At 44.6% G+C, this 16,353-nt stretch overlaps 1 pseudogene; it reads left to right on the top strand.

Moving 5' to 3' along the window:
- Positions 1 to 16,353, top strand: part of LOC135546597 (fatty acid CoA ligase Acsl3-like) — a 62,524-nt pseudogene that overhangs the window by 34,840 nt on the left and 11,331 nt on the right.

The raw sequence follows: 16,353 nt of genomic DNA, 5'->3' as shown, positions 1-16,353 counted from the left end.
TACCATGCTGCATTTTGGTCCGCTTCTCCTTCACCAGACGAAAGCCGTTACATATATGACCAATAACATCTGCTAAATATGTGTATGTGACCAATAAAATGTTATTTTCTTTTCTTTTCTTTTAACAGCATTACACTGAAATGTACAAATATGTATAACATAGTTATAGCACTCATTTATTTGTTTGTGGTAAGTCAATTTTCTTAACAAGGCTATAGTCACTACTCGGTGCAGATTCATCATTCCTTACAGTCTCTCCTGCTAGCTGATAGATACTGTAGTCTCAGAGATACTCCTATCTCCCTTTCTCGCCAATCTCCCTTTCTCGCCAATCTCCCTTTCCCATTCTCTCCTATTTCCCTTTCTCTCCTATTTCCCTTTCTCTCCTATTTCCCTTTCTCTCCTATTTCCCGTTCTCTCCTCTTTCCCTTTCTCTCCTATTTCCCATCTCCCTTTCTCTCCTATCTCAATTTCTCTCCTATTTCCCTTTCTCTCCCATCTCCTTTTCTCTCCTATTTCCCTTTCTCTCCTATTTCCCGTTCTCTCCTCTTTCCCTTTCTCAATTTCTCTCCCGTCTCCCTTTCTCTCCCATCTCCTTTTCTCTCCTATCTCCCTTTCTCTCCTATTTTCTCCTTCCCTCCCTCTATCTTTCCATCCCTTCTTTTCTCCAGCTGGTCTCTAGTGCTACACTGCTTGACCCATAACAAGTAGAGTTGGTACTGTGAAGAGCAGGTGTGTGTGTGTGTGTTGCAGTGATCACTCTGCTAAAATACCCCCCCCCCCCCATCTCAGGGTCCTTGTTCATGTCAGAACAAGGCTCCTCCTCTCCTCCCTGTATCTCTGGGTCCATGTTCATGTCAGAACAAGGCTCCTCCTCTCCTCCCTGTTTCTCTGGGTCCATGTTCATGTCAGAACAAGGCTCCTCCTCTCCTCCCTGTTTCTCTGGGTCCATGTTCATGTCAGAACAAGGCTCCTCCCTCTCCTCCCTGTTTCTCTGGGTCCATGTTCATGTCAGAACAAGGCTCCTCCTCTCCTCCCTGTATCTCTGGGTCCATGTTCATGTCAGAACAAGGCTCATCCTCTCCTCCCTGTTTCTCTGGGTCCATGTTCATGTCAGAACAAGGCTCCTCCTCTCCTCCCTGTATCTCTGGGTCCATGTTCATGTCAGAACAAGGCTCCTCCTCTCCTCCCTGTTTCTCTGGGTCCATGTTCATGTCAGAACAAGGCTCCTCCTCTCCTCCCTGTATCTCTGGGTCCATGTTCATGTCAGAACAAGGCTCCTCCTCTCCTCCCTGTATCTCTGGGTCCATGTTCATGTCAGAACAAGGCTCCTCCTCTCCTCCCTGTTTCTCTGGGTCCATGTTCATGTCAGAACAAGGCTCCTCCTCTCCTCCCTGTTTCTCTGGGTCCATGTTCATGTCAGAACAAGGCTCCTCCTCTCCTCCCTGTTTCTCTGGGTCCATGTTCATGTCAGAACAAGGCTCCTCCTCTCCTCCCTGTATCTCTGGGTCCATGTTCATGTCAGAACAAGGCTCCTCCTCTCCTCCCTGTTTCTCTGGGTCCATGTTCATGTCAGAACAAGGCTCCTCCTCTCCTCCCTGTATCTCTGGGTCCATGTTCATGTCAGAACAAGGCTCCTCCTCTCGCAGACTCCATGTCACGTCCCTCTCCTCTCTCTATCTCTCCTCTCCCTTCTTTCTATCTCTGTCTTGCGTGTCTTCTGTGTTGGTTGTTTTTTCTGCACCCGCTGGTGACGTCTTGGAAGTATTTATACCCCCACCCCCCCAGCCCTAAAACAAACATCAAAACACATCTTCATTTTCCACATGAGGACAACAGAGAAAACTGTTTACTTTTGTTTCTTATATAATCTAGAACAGGGATTATAAAAACAAATCCGCTCGTGACCCAAATCATCCCCCAGCAACCCAAATGAAGAAGAATACTGTGTGATTGTAGATGTAATCTTAAAACACACCTCTCACATGCACAGGGCCCACTTTGGGTCCCGACCCATAGTTTAAGTAACCTACATGATCTAGAATCATCTCAGTCCTTTCCACATTGTCAGAATCCACATTGAATTACATAGTATAACTTCCGAGTGGCTTTTTGGCAAGCCTAGACAAGATGAACATGTCTTGGAGAACTTAAGCCCAAACATTTGAAGTGGGCTGTCGGGGAGGAGATGCTTTACTTCAATTGAACAGATGACAGACAGTTAACAGAGAAGAGAGAGAGCAGAGGAAGAGAGCCATATGGAGGGAGAGAGAGGCATGGAGAGAGATAGAGGCAGAGAGCAGAAAGAGAGAGAGAGGTAGATTGTGTTATTGGCAGTAACGCAGCTCTTAGACATACCTTATCTTGAGTGCAAAGAGGCTGAAGGACGTTTACTAAATGGTGCCATTGTGTTTAATGTTTTTCAATGTTTCACCTGACGGATGTTCCTCTTCCTCTTCATTCCATTAGGAATGTTCCATTCGTCTTCTCCTTTAGATATTCATCCTTATGTGTGTTTTATTCCACTTCCTCTACCCCAATCTTGTTTAACGACACCCATATCTTCCCAGGACCTTTGCCTACAGACTTCACATCCCAGACTATATATCCTAACATGGACTTAACAAGCCTCCTCCATTTATTGTGCTGACCTGCACCATATCTTCTGATCTCCCATGAACTCCCTTTTCCTACAATATGCTGAATATTTACAAAAACTTGCTTTCATGCCATGCCATTAACTAATTTGTTTCCCCTGTGTGTGTGTGTGTGTGTGTGTGTGTGTGTGTGTGTGTGTGTGTGTGTGTGTGTGTGTGTGTGTGTGTGTGTGTGTGTGTGTGTGTGTGTGTGTGTGTGTGTGTGTGTGTGTGTGTGTGTGTGTGCGTGCGTGCGTGCGTGCGTGCGTGCGTGTGTGTGTGTAGTGTCTCGTGGGCGTAAACAGCCCATGCCCTCTGACATCGCTGTCATCATGTACACCAGCGGCTCCACTGGCGTCCCCAAGGGAGTCATGATCTCCCATAGCAACATCATTGCTGGCATCACTGGCATGGCAGAGAGGATACCCAACCTGGGGTAAGTACCACAAACCTGCCAACCTTATACCCTTCTGGGCTTCACATACATCACCTTCCTCCAGTACCAAACTACTATCCACATTTCCTAATAAGCAGCATTTTCCTGAATCATGGAATACCACTTTGAACAATTTCTACAGTCCAGGCTGGCTTCCATAGTGTACCTTCTCCAGGAAGATGAAATGTTTACATAGCCCTTTTTCAGCTGGAGCTGTCTTAGAGGAAGATCCCATCATGTCCTGACTATGCTCTTTGACTGATCTCAGCTGTCATAGTAGGTCCCATTTCAACGCTGAATTAAAGAAAACACTCAAAGTGATATTTGAGGACAACTTCGAGGACAACTTCCTGATTGGGGCCTTGGTGTCAGCTGAGCACGTGCAGAAGCTTGTGTTTAAGGCTGTGCTTCGTGTTCTTAAAAAAACTCTCACTTTCTCTGGAGAACAGGATTGGGGGAAGAGAGAAAGCGAGGAAAATGGGAAAAGGAGGATGGGAGAGAGGGGGTCAGATCGTTACCCTCCAGAGAGCAACAGCATGTTGATCTGGAACAGAAGGACATTTACTGCAGTGCTTTGTGTATTTTGTTGTTTAATTGTGTAAACCTTTCTTATGCATATAGTTTTGTCATGCAAGTTTATTGAAAGACGATCGTGTACTGTTGGACTATTGTCTGTCTGTCTGTCTGTCTGTCTGTCTGTCTGTCTGTCTGTCTGTCTGTTTGTCCGTCCGTCCGTCCGTCCGTCCGTATGCTAAAATAATGAGTTATGTATATTGTTCTGTGGCAGAGAGAATGACACCTACATCGGGTACCTCCCTTGGCCCATGTGTTGGAGCTGAGTGCAGAGCTGGTGTGTGTGGCTCACGGCTGCAGGATCGGCTACTCCTCCCCCCAGACACTAGCGGACCAGGTGAGGTGGTCCCCTCTGCTCTGCACATGTTTGGACGGTAAATTACTACACACATATATAAAAGGTGAATATATGTGTAAAGTAACTGTATCTTTACTGTATCCTCTCTCACACCAGTCGACAAAGATTAAAAAAGGCAGCAAAGGAGACACCAGTGTTCTGCAGCCTACTCTAATGGCAGCTGTGCCGGTAAGACACTTAGAGGACTGTACATTTAACATTGGCAGCTGTGCCGGTAAGACACATAGAGGACTGTACATTTAACATTGGCAGCTGTGCCGGTAAGACACATAGAGGACTGTACATTTAACATTGGCAGCTGTGCCGGTAAGACACTTAGAGGACTGTACATTTAACATTGGCAGCTGTGCCGGTAAGACACATAGAGGACTGTACATTTAACATTGGCAGCTGTGCCGGTAAGACACATAGAGGACTGTACATTTAACATTGGCAGCTGTGCCGGTAAGACACATAGAGGACTGTACATTTAACATTGGCAGCTGTGGCTGTGCCGGTAAGACACATAGAGGACTGTACATTTAACATTGGCAGCTGTACCGGTAAGACACATAGAGGACTGTACATTTAACATTGGCAGCTGTGCCGGTAAGACACATAGAGGACTGTACATTTAACATTGGCAGCTGTGCCGGTAAGACACATAGAGGACTGTACATTTAACATTGGCAGCTGTGCCGGTAAGACACATAGAGGACTGTACATTTAACATTGGCAGCTGTGCCGGTAAGACACATAGAGGACTGTACATTTAACATTGGCAGCTGTGCCGGTAAGACACATAGAGGACTGTACATTTAACATTGGCAGCTGTGCCGGTAAGACACATAGAGGACTGTACATTTAACATTGGCAGCTGTGCCGGTAAGACACATAGAGGACTGTACATTTAACATTGGCAGCTGTGCCGGTAAGACACATAGAGGACTGTACATTTAACATTGGCAGCTGTACCGGTAAGACACATAGAGGACTGTACATTTAACATTGGCATTGGCAGCTGTACCGGTAAGACACATAGAGGACTGTACATTTAACATTGGCAGCTGTGCCGGTAAGACACATAGAGGACTGTATATTTAACATTGGCAGCTGTGCCGGTAAGACACATAGAGGACTGTACATTTAACATTGGCAGCTGTGCCGGTAAGACACATAGAGGACTGTACATTTAACATTGGCAGCTGTGCCGGTAAGACACATAGAGGACTGTACATTTAACATTGGCAGCTGTGCCGGTAAGACACATAGAGGACTGTACATTTAACATTGGCAGCTGTGCCGGTAAGACACATAGAGGACTGTACATTTAACATTGGCAGCTGTGCCGGTAAGACACATAGAGGACTGTACATTTAACATTGGCAGCTGTACCGGTAAGACACATAGAGGACTGTACATTTAACATTGGCAGCTATACCGGTAAGACACATAGAGGACTGTACATTTAACATTGGCAGCTGTGCAGCTGTGCCGGTAAGACACATAGAGGACTGTACATTTAACATTGGCAGCTGCAGAGGACTGTACATTTAACATTGCAGCTGGTAAGACACATAGAGGACTGTACATTTAACATTGGCAGCTGTGCCGGTAAGACACATAGAGGACTGTACATTTAACATTGGCAGCTGTGCCGGTAAGACACATAGAGGACTGTACATTTAACATTGGCAGCTGTGCCGGTAAGACACATAGAGGACTGTACATTTAACATTGGCAGCTGTGCCGGTAAGACACATAGAGGACTGTACATTTAACATTGGCAGCTGTGCCGGTAAGACACATAGAGGACTGTACATTTAACATTGGCAGCTGTGCCGGTAAGACACATAGAGGACTGTACATTTAACATTGGCAGCTGTGCCGGTAAGACACATAGAGGACTGTACATTTAACATTGGCAGCTGTAAGACACATAGAGGACTAAGACACATAGAGGACTGTACATTTAACATTGGCAGCTGTGCCGGTAAGACACATAGAGGACTGTACATTTAACATTGGCAGCTGTGCCGGTAAGACACATAGAGGACTGTACATTTAACATTGGCAGCTGTGCCGGTAAGACACATAGAGGACTGTACATTTAACATTGGCAGCTGTAGCCATTTAACATTGGTGTGCCGGTAGACACATAGAGGACTGTACATTTAACATTGGCAGCTGTGCCGGTAAGACACATAGAGGACTGTACATTTAACATTGGCAGCTGTGCCGGTAAGACACATAGAGGACTGTACATTTAACATTGGCAGCTGTGCCGGTAAGACACATAGAGGACTGTACATTTAACATTGGCAGCTGTGCCGGTAAGACACATAGAGGACTGTACATTTAACATTGGCAGCTGTGCCGGTAAGACACATAGAGGACTGTACATTTAACATTGGCAGCTGTGCCGGTAAGACACATAGAGGACTGTACATTTAACATTGGCAGCTGTGCCGGTAAGACACATAGAGGACTGTACATTTAACATTGGCAGCTGTGCCGGTAAGACACATAGAGGACTGTACATTTAACATTGGCAGCTGTGCCATTGGCAGCTAAGACACATAGAGGACTGTACATTTAACATTGGCAGCTGTGCCGGTAAGACACATAGAGGACTGTACATTTAACATTGGCAGCTGTGCCGGTAAGACACTTAGAGGACTGTACATTTAACATTGGCAGCTGTGCCGGTAAGACACATAGAGGACTGTACATTTAACATTGGCAGCTGTGCCGGTAAGACACATAGAGGACTGTACATTTAACATTGGCAGCTGTGCCGGTAAGACACATAGAGGACTGTACATTTAACATTGGCAGCTGTGCCGGTAAGACACATAGAGGACTGTACATTTAACATTGGCAGCTGTGCCGGTAAGACACATAGAGGACTGTACATTTAACATTGGCAGCTGTGCCGGTAAGACACATAGAGGACTGTACATTTAACATTGGCAGCTGTGCCGGTAAGACACATAGAGGACTGTACATTTAACATTGGCAGCTGTGCCGTAAGACACATAGAGACTGTACATTTAACATTGAGCTGAAGACACATGTACATTTAACATTGGCAGCTGTGCCGGTAAGACACATAGAGGACTGTACATTTAACATTGGCAGCTGTGCCGGACACATAAGACACATAGAGGACTGTACATTTAACATTGAGCACACATAGAGGACTGTACATTTAACATTGGCAGCTGTGCCGGTAAGACACATAGAGGACTGTACATTTAACATTGGCAGCTGTGCCGGTAAGACACATAGAGGACTGTACATTTAACATTGGCAGCTGTGCCGGTAAGACACATAGAGGACTGTACATTTAACATTGGCAGCTGTGCCGGTAAGACACATAGAGGACTGTACATTTAACATTGGCAGCTGTGCCGGTAAGACACATAGAGGACTGTACATTTAACATTGGCAGCTGTGCCGGTAAGACACATAGAGGACTGTACATTTAACATTGGCAGCTGTGCCGTAAGACACATAGAGGACTGTACATTTAACATTGGCAGCTGTGCCGGTAAGACACATAGAGGACTGTACATTTAACATTGGCAGCTGTGCCGGACACATAAGACACATAGAGGACTGTACATTTAACATTGGCAGCTGTGCCGGTAAGACACATAGAGGACTGTACATTTAACATTGGCAGCTGTGCCGGTAAGACACATAGAGGACTGTACATTTAACATTGGCAGCTGTGCCGGTAAGACACATAGAGGACTGTACATTTAACATTGGCAGCTGTGCCGGTAAGACACATAGAGGACTGTACATTTAACATTGGCAGCTGTGCCGGTAAGACACATAGAGGACTGTACATTTAACATTGGCAGCTGTGCCACTTAGGTAAGACACTGTGCCGAGGACTGTACATTTAACATTGGCAGCTGTGCCGGTAAGACACATAGAGGACTGTACATTTAACATTGGCAGCTGTGCCGGTAAGACACTTAGAGGACTGTACATTTAACATTGGCAGCTGTGCCGGTAAGACACTTAGAGGACTGTACATTTAACATTGGCAGCTGTGCCGGTAAGACACATAGAGGACTGTACATTTAACATTGGCAGCTGTGCCGGTAAGACACATAGAGGACTGTACATTTAACATTGGCAGCTGTGCCGGTAAGACACATAGAGGACTGTACATTTAACATTGGCAGCTGTGCCGATAAGACACTTAGAGGACTGTACATTTAACATTGGCAGCTGTGCCTGTAAGACACTTAGAGGACTGTACATTTAACATTGGCAGCTGTACCGGTAAGACACTTAGAGGACTGTACATTTAACATTGGCAGCTGTACCGGTAAGACACATAGAGGACTGTACATTTAACATTGGCAGCTGTGCCGGTAAGACACATAGAGGACTGTACATTTAACATTGGCAGCTGTGCCGGTAAGACACATAGAGGACTGTACATTTAACATTGGCAGCTGTGCCGGTAAGACACTTAGAGGACTGTACATTTAACATTGGCAGCTGTGCCGGTAAGACACTTAGAGGACTGTACATTTAACATTGGCAGCTGTGCCGGTAAGACACATAGAGGACTGTACATTTAACATTGGCAGCTGTGCCGGTAAGACACATAGAGGACTGTACATTTAACATTGGCAGCTGTGCCGGTAAGACACATAGAGGACTGTACATTTAACATTGGCAGCTGTGCCGGTAAGACACTTAGAGGACTGTACATTTAACATTGGCAGCTGTGCCGGTAAGACACATAGAGGACTGTACATTTAACATTGGCAGCTGTGCCGGTAAGACACATAGAGGACTGTACATTTAACATTGGCAGCTGTGCCGGTAAGACACATAGAGGACTGTACATTTAACATTGGCAGCTGTGCCGGTAAGACACATAGAGGACTGTACATTTAACATTGGCAGCTGTGCCGGTAAGACACGTAGAGGACTGTACATTTAACATTGGCAGCTGTGCCGGTAAGACACATAGAGGACTGTACATTTAACATTGGCAGCTGTGCCGGTAAGACACATAGAGGACTGTACATTTAACATTGGCAGCTGTGCCGGTAAGACACATAGAGGACTGTACATTTAACATTGGCAGCTGTGCCGGTAAGACACATAGAGGACTGTACATTTAACATTGGCAGCTGTGCCGGTAAGACACATAGAGGACTGTACATTTAACATTGGCAGCTGTGCCGGTAAGACACATAGAGGACTGTACATTTAACATTGGCAGCTGTGCCGGTAAGACACATAGAGGACTGTACATTTAACATTGGCAGCTGTGCCGATAAGACACATAGAGGACTGTACATTTAACATTGGCAGCTGTGCCGGTAAGACACATAGAGGACTGTACATTTAACATTGGCAGCTGTGCCGGTAAGACACATAGAGGACTGTACATTTAACATTGGCAGCTGTGCCGGTAAGACACTTAGAGGACTGTACATTTAACATTGGCAGCTGTGCCAGTAAGACACATAGAGGACTGTACATTTAACATTGGCAGCTGTGCCAGTAAGACACATAGAAGACTGTACATTTAACATTGGCAGCTGTGCCAGTAAGACACATAGACGACTGTACATTTAACATTGGCAGCTGTGCCGGTAAGACACATAGAAGACTGTACATTTAACATTGGCAGCTGTGCCAGTAAGACACATAGAAGACTGTACATTTAACATTGGCAGCTGTGCCAGTAAGACACATAGAAGACTGTACATTTAACATTGGCAGCTGTGCCAGGAAGACAGATAGAGGACTGTACATTTAACATTGGCAGCTGTGCCAGTAAGACACATAGAGGACTGTACATTTAACATTGGCAGCTGTGCCGGTAAGACACATAGAGGACTGTACATTTAACATTGGCAGCTGTGCCAGTAAGACACATAGAAGACTGTACATTTAACATTGGCAGCTGTGCCAGTAAGACACATAGAAGACTGTACATTTAACATTGGCAGCTGTGCCAGTAAGACACATAGAGGACTGTACATTTAACATTGGCAGCTGTGCCAGTAAGACACATAGAAGACTGTACATTTAACATTGGCAGCTGTGCCAGTAAGACACATAGAAGACTGTACATTTAACATTGGCAGCTGTGCCAGTAAGACACATAGAAGACTGTACATTTAACATTGGCAGCTGTGCCAGTAAGACACATAGACGACTGTACATTTAACATTGGCAGCTGTGCCGGTAAGACACATAGAAGACTGTACAATTAACATTGGCAGCTGTGCCAGTAAGACACATAGAAGACTGTACATTTAACATTGGCAGCTGTGCCAGTAAGACACATAGAAGACTGTACATTTAACATTGGCAGCTGTGCCAGGAAGACACATAGAGGACTGTACATTTAACATTGGCAGCTGTGCCAGTAAGACACATAGAGGACTGTACATTTAACATTGGCAGCTGTGCCGGTAAGACACATAGAGGACTGTACATTTAACATTGGCGGCTGTGCCAGTAAGACACATAGAAGACTGTACATTTAACATTGGCAGCTGTGCCAGTAAGACACATAGAAGACTGTACATTTAACATTGGCAGCTGTGCCGGTAAGACACATAGAGGACTGTACATTTAACATTGGCAGCTGTGCCAGTAAGACACATAGAAGACTGTACATTTAACATTGGCAGCTGTGCCAGTAAGAAACATAGAAGACTGTACATTTAACATTGGCAGCTGTGCCAGTAAGACACATAGAGGACTGTACATTTAACATTGGCAGCTGTGCCAGTAAGACACATAGAAGACTGTACATTTAACATTGGCAGCTGTGCCAGTAAGACACATAGAAGACTGTACATTTAACATTGGCAGCTGTGCCAGTAAGACACATAGAAGACTGTACATTTAACATTGGCAGCTGTGCCGGTAAGACACATAGAAGACTGTACATTTAACATTGGCAGCTGTACCAGTAAGACACTTAGAAGACTGTACATTTAACATTGGCAGCTGTGCCGGTAAGACACATAGAGGACTGTACATTTAACATTGGCAGCTGTGCCAGTAAGACACATAGAAGACTGTACATTTAACATTGGCAGCTGTGCCGGTAAGACACATAGAGGACTGTACATTTAACATTGGCAGCTGTGCCAGTAAGACACATAGAAGACTGTACATTTAACATTGGCAGCTGTGCCGGTAAGACACATAGAAGACTGTACATTTAACATTGGCAGCTGTGCCAGTAAGACACATAGAGGACTGTACATTTAACATTGGCAGCTGTGCCGGTAAGACACTTAGAGGACTGTACATTTAACATTGGCAGCTGTGCCGGTAAGACACTTAGAGGACTGTACATTTAACATTGGCAGCTGTGCCGGTAAGACACATAGAGGACTGTACATTTAACATTGGCAGCTGTGCCGGTAAGACACTTAGAGGACTGTACATTTAACATTGGCAGCTGTGCCGGTAAGACACATAGAAGACTGTACATTTAACATTGGCAGCTGTGCCAGTAAGACACTTAGAGGACTGTACATTTAACATTGGCAGCTGTGCCAGTAAGACACTTAGAGGACTGTACATTTAACATTGGCAGCTGTGCCAGTAAGACACTTAGAGGACTGTACATTTAACATTGGCAGCTGTGCCAGTAAGACACTTAGAGGACTGTACATTTAACATTGGCAGCTGTGCCAGTAAGACACATAGAGGACTGTACATTTAACATTGGCAGCTGTGCCAGTAAGACACATAGAAGACTGTACATTTAACATTGGCAGCTGTGCCAGTAAGACACATAGAAGACTGTACATTTAACATTGGCAGCTGTGCCAGTAAGACACTTAGAGGACTGTACATTTAACATTGGCAGCTGTGCCAGTAAGACACTTAGAGGACTGTACATTTAACATTGGCAGCTGTGCCAGTAAGACACTTAGAGGACTGTGCATTTAACATTGGCAGCTGTGCCAGTAAGACACTTAGAGGACTGTACATTTAACATTGGCAGCTGTGCCAGTAAGACACATAGAGGACTGTACATTTAACATTGGCAGCTGTGCCAGTAAGACACATAGAAGACTGTACATTTAACATTGGCAGCTGTGCCAGTAAGACACATAGAAGACTGTACATTTAACATTGGCAGCTGTGCCAGTAAGACACTTAGAGGACTGTACATTTAACATTGGCAGCTGTGCCAGTAAGACACTTAGAGGACTGTACATTTAACATTGGCAGCTGTGCCGGTAAGACACATAGAGGACTGTACATTTAACATTGGCAGCTGTGCCAGTAAGACACTTAGAGGACTGTACATTTAACATTGGCAGCTGTGCCAGTAAGACACTTAGAGGACTGTACATTTAACATTGGCAGCTGTGCCGGTAAGACACATAGAGGACTGTACATTTAACATTGGCAGCTGTGCCGGTAAGACACATAGAAGACTGTACATTTAACATTGGCAGCTGTGCCAGTAAGACACATAGAGGACTGTACATTTAACATTGGCAGCTGTGCCAGTAAGACACATAGAGGACTGTACATTTAACATTGGCAGCTGTGCTAGTAAGACACATAAAGGACTGTACATTTAACATTGGCAGCTGTGCCAGTAAGACACATAAAGGACTGTACATTTAACATTGGCAGCTGTGCCAGTAAGACACATAAAGGACTGTACATTTAACATTGGCAGCTGTGCCAGTAAGACACATAAAGGACTGTACATTTAACATTGGCAGCTGTGCCAGTAAGACACATAAAGGACTGTACATTTAACATTGGCAGCTGTGCCAGTAAGACACTTAGAGGACTGTACATTTAACATTGGCAGCTGTGCCAGTAAGACACTTAGAGGACTGTACATTTAACATTGGCAGCTGTGCCAGTAAGACACATAGAGGACTTTACATTAAACATTGGCAGCTGTGCCGGTAAGACACATAGAGGACTGTACATTTAACATTGGCAGCTGTGCCGGTAAGACACATAGAGGACTGTACATTTAACATTGGCAGCTGTGCCGGTAAGACACATAGAGGACTGTACATTTAACATTTGCAGCTGTGCCATAAGACACATAGAGGACTGTACATGTAACATTGGCAGCTGTGCCAGTAAGACACATAGAAGACTGTACATTTAACATTGGCAGCTGTGCCAGTAAGACACATAGAGGACTGTACATTTAACATTGGCAGCTGTGCCAGTAAGACACTTAGAGGACTGTACATTTAACATTGGCAGCTGTGCCGGTAAGACACATAGAGGACTGTACATTTAACATTGGCAGCTGTGCCGGTAAGACACATAGAAGACTGTACATTTAACATTGGCAGCTGTGCCAGTAAGACACATAGAGGACTGTACATTTAACATTGGCAGCTGTGCCAGTAAGACACATAGAGGACTGTACATTTAACATTGGCAGCTGTGCTAGTAAGACACATAAAGGACTGTACATTTAACATTGGCAGCTGTGCCAGTAAGACACATAAAGGACTGTACATTTAACATTGGCAGCTGTGCCAGTAAGACACATAAAGGACTGTACATTTAACATTGGCAGCTGTGCCAGTAAGACACATAAAGGACTGTACATTTAACATTGGCAGCTGTGCCAGTAAGACACATAAAGGACTGTACATTTAACATTGGCAGCTGTGCCAGTAAGACACTTAGAGGACTGTACATTTAACATTGGCAGCTGTGCCGGTAAGACACATAGAGGACTGTACATTTAACATTGGCAGCTGTGCCGTAAGACACATAAAGGACTGTACATTTAACATTGGCAGCTGTGCCAGTAAGACACATAGAAGACTGTACATTTAACATTGGCAGCTGTGCCGTAAGACACATAAAGGACTGTACATTTAACATTGGCAGCTGTGAAAGGTAAGACACATAGAGGACTGTACATTTAACATTGGCAGCTGTGCCGGTAAGACACATAGAGGACTGTACATTTAACATTGGCAGCTGTGCCGGTAAGACACATAGAGGACTGTACATTTAACATTGGCAGCTGTGCCGGTAAGACACATAGAGGACTGTACATTTAACATTGGCAGCTGTGCCGGTAAGACACATAGAGGACTGTACATTTAACATTGGCAGCTGTGCCGGTAAGACACATAGAGGACTGTACATTTAACATTGGCAGCTGTGCCGGTAAGACACATAGAGGACTGTACATTTAACATTGGCAGCTGTGCCGGTAAGACACATAGAGGACTGTACATTTAACATTGGCAGCTGTGCCGGTAAGACACATAGAGGACTGTACATTTAACATTGGCAGCTGTGCCAGTAAGACACATAGAGGACTGTACATTTAACATTGGCAGCTGTGCCAGTAAGACACATAGAGGACTGTACATTTAACATTGGCAGCTGTGCCAGTAAGACACATAGAGGACTGTACATTTAACATTGGCAGCTGTGCCAGTAAGACACATAGAGGACTGTACATTTAACATTGGCAGCTGTGCCAGTAAGACACATAGAGGACTGTACATTTAACATTGGCAGCTGTGCCAGTAAGACACATAAAGGACTGTACATTTAACATTGGCAGCTGTGCCAGTAAGACACATAGAGGACTGTACATTTAACATTGGCAGCTGTGCCGGTAAGACACATAGAGGACTGTACATTTAACATTGGCAGCTGTGCCGGTAAGACACATAGAGGACTGTACATTTAACATTTGCAGCTGTGCCATAAGACACATAGAGGACTGTACATGTAACATTGGCAGCTGTGCCAGTAAGACACATAGAGGACTGTACATTTAACATTGGCAGCTGTGCCAGTAAGACACATAGAGGACTGTACATTTAACATTGGCAGCTGTGCCAGTAAGACACTTAGAGGACTGTACATTTAACATTGGCAGCTGTGCCGGTAAGACACATAGAGGACTGTACATTTAACATTGGCAGCTGTGCCGTAAGACACATAAAGGACTGTACATTTAACATTGGCAGCTGTGCCAGTAAGACACATAGAAGACTGTACATTTAACATTGGCAGCTGTGCCAGTAAGACACATAGAGGACTGTACATTTAACATTGGCAGCTGTGCCAGTAAGACACATAGAGGACTGTACATTTAACATTGGCAGCTGTGCCAGTAAGACACATAGAGGACTGTACATTTAACATTGGCAGCTGTGCCAGTAAGACACATAGAGGACTGTACATTTAACATTGGCAGCTGTGCCAGTAAGACACATAGAGGACTGTACATTTAACATTGGCAGCTGTGCCAGTAAGACACATAAAGGACTGTACATTTAACATTGGCAGCTGTGCCAGTAAGACACATAAAGGACTGTACATTTAACATTGGCAGCTGTGCCAGTAAGACACATAAAGGACTGTACATTTAACATTGGCAGCTGTGCCAGTAAGACACATAAAGGACTGTACATTTAACATTGGCAGCTGTGCCAGTAAGACACATAAAGGACTGTACATTTAACATTGGCAGCTGTGCCAGTAAGACACATAGAGGACTGTACATTTAACATTGGCAGCTGTGCCAGTAAGACACTTAGAGGACTGTACATTTAACATTGGCAGCTGTTCCCGTTAAGACACATAGAGGACTGTACATTTAACATTGGCAGCTGTGCCAGTAAGACACATAGAGGACTGTACATTTAACATTGGCAGCTGTGCCAGTAAGACACATAGAGGACTGTACATTTAACATTGGCAGCTGTACCAGTAAGACACTTAGAGGACTGTACATTTAACATTGGCAGCTGTGCCAGTAAGACACATAGAGGACTGTACATTTAACATTGGCAGCTGTGCCAGTAAGACACATAGAGGACTGTACATTTAACATTGGCAGCTGTGCCAGTAAGACACATAGAGGACTGTACATTTAACATTGGCAGCTGTGCCAGTAAGACACATAGAGGACTGTACATTTAACATTGGCAGCTGTGCCAGTAAGACACATAGAGGACTGTACATTTAACATTGGCAGCTGTGCCAGTAAGACACATAGAGGACTGTACATTTAACATTGGCAGCTGTACCAGTAAGACACTTAGAGGACTGTACATTTAACATTGGCAGCTGTGCCAGTAAGACACATAGAGGACTGTACATTTAACATTGGCAGCTGTGCCAGTAAGACACATAGAGGACTGTACATTTAACATTGGCAGCTGTGCCAGTAAGACACTTAGAGGACTGTACATTTAACATTGGCAGCTGTACCGGTAAGACACATAGAGGACTGTACATTTAACATTGGCAGCTGTGCCAGTAAGACACATAGAGGACTGTACATCATTGTTCCCAGACACAGACTAAGATCAGTACTCCTGATCCAG

This window comes from Oncorhynchus masou, chromosome 9 (genome assembly GCF_036934945.1).
Source record: "Oncorhynchus masou masou isolate Uvic2021 chromosome 9, UVic_Omas_1.1, whole genome shotgun sequence".
NCBI lineage: Eukaryota > Metazoa > Chordata > Actinopteri > Salmoniformes > Salmonidae > Oncorhynchus > Oncorhynchus masou.
This window is presented reverse-complemented; position numbering and strand designations above follow the sequence as displayed.